At 40.9% G+C, this 1,455-nt stretch overlaps 1 protein-coding gene across 2 annotated transcripts in view; it reads right to left on the reverse strand.

The window, feature by feature from the left end:
* The window catches only part of LOC137970464 (collagen triple helix repeat-containing protein 1-like), an 11,613-nt gene extending 10,517 nt beyond the window's left edge, over nt 1-1,096 (reverse strand). The window contains exon 1 of one of the 2 annotated variants that reach the window (XM_068816978.1): nt 992-1,096. The gene's annotated coding sequence lies outside the window, so the exon portion shown is untranslated. Of the gene's footprint in view, nt 1-959 lie in introns of both variants that reach the window. The other variant, XM_068816979.1, reaches the window with a different exon arrangement.
* Between the last annotated feature and the right edge of the window lie 359 nt (nt 1,097-1,455).

Here is a 1,455-nt window from a genome sequence, read left to right on the forward strand (position 1 = left end):
AAAAGAAATGCATCAATTTTCGTCGTAGTGGCACTTTAAAAAGCGATATGCATGCCCTTTGCATATAACCGATAGCTTTCCTTAAATGTAGCTAAAATCTGTACTTCTAAAATTTCAATATACGCAGATTTCCTGAAATGTAACTTCCAAAATTTGCAGTCGACACAGAAGTCTCCCTAAATGTCAACTCTTTGAAAAGGTCACAAGATCGAAGTGTCTTTGCCAGACACTTGTAGCTCTTGTCGGCAAAGTCTTGTATGTTACGTACGATAGCATTCCACAATGTGAAGGGAACAATCTCTCTCTAACACTGAAAGAATACGATGTTTTTCGACAGAAAGTCTTTTTTACTATATAGATTAGATAGACAGTAAAAGTTTACTTTTATTAAACTTTCGTATTATAATAATCCACATTGATCAATCGCGAGGAGTAAAAGGGAGACCAAAACTCCTAAAACTCAACTTGAACAATGTGAACTTGAGTTAAGCTGCTATGCAACAACTATGCACGTGCGGTGCGTGTGTTTGGTCAGGTATAACACGCCGAACACGGACACCACTACTTTCTGACGTAATGCAAGGCCTTTGCGGGCCCTTATTCTGGCAGAAACGCGCATGCACCGCTATCTTTAGATTAATTTTTTCAAGACGTGTGACTCTCACAAGAGCCTTGCAAGCTAGTCGTAAGCCTTACATATTAAACCGGCATTATTTTTTCCATTAGGTAAAATGATAAATAACAGTTTCGTTAATTATCCGGGCCCATAAGAACTATCCACTTGATGATTTCTCTAATCAAATTTGGCTTCGCTTACGTTGCACAAACTCTATCGATTCCTTGCTTCTGAAGCACTGAAACGACAAGCAAGGCTGTTCCGAGACAAAGACGATGTTTTAACTGAGGTGGGTTAGAGCTGCCTAGGAACACTAAAAAATAAGAGATACAAAAAGTCATACCTAGGAATACCAGTGAGTGTTAATTTGCGTACCTTCTTAATGTAACAAGTCACTGTGGAAGACCCGGCACTGATGAACAACTCGGAAGAGTGAGTTGGGTTCAGCCTTTCCTAACCGATTAAAATAGATCAGTATGAAGTCCAATGCACTTCGGCCAAGAAAATTCGGAGGACGAGAATGACTACGAGTACAAGTTATCCGTACTGAGCATGCGCATAAGGTTTGGAGGCCGACAGTTTTGGAAGTGCGCATGCTCAGAACGGAAAACTTGTGCTCGTAGTCATCCTCGTCCGGCCTATCTAAAGGTCCTTATTGTTTGAGTATTTAACGAGTTCGCGCCCCTGAGAGCAAAGTCCCGATGTTGACAAACAACTCATAAAAGTCAGGTAGGTTCAGTGAGTCTCGTAGCATAAGAATAGATCAGCATGAAGGAACAAGTATGGACTTCGGACGAGAAATGGTTCATAACAAGCTCACGTACTTGACACCGAAGTAG

This window comes from Montipora foliosa, chromosome 9 (genome assembly GCF_036669935.1).
Source record: "Montipora foliosa isolate CH-2021 chromosome 9, ASM3666993v2, whole genome shotgun sequence".
NCBI classification, from domain to species: domain Eukaryota; kingdom Metazoa; phylum Cnidaria; class Anthozoa; order Scleractinia; family Acroporidae; genus Montipora; species Montipora foliosa.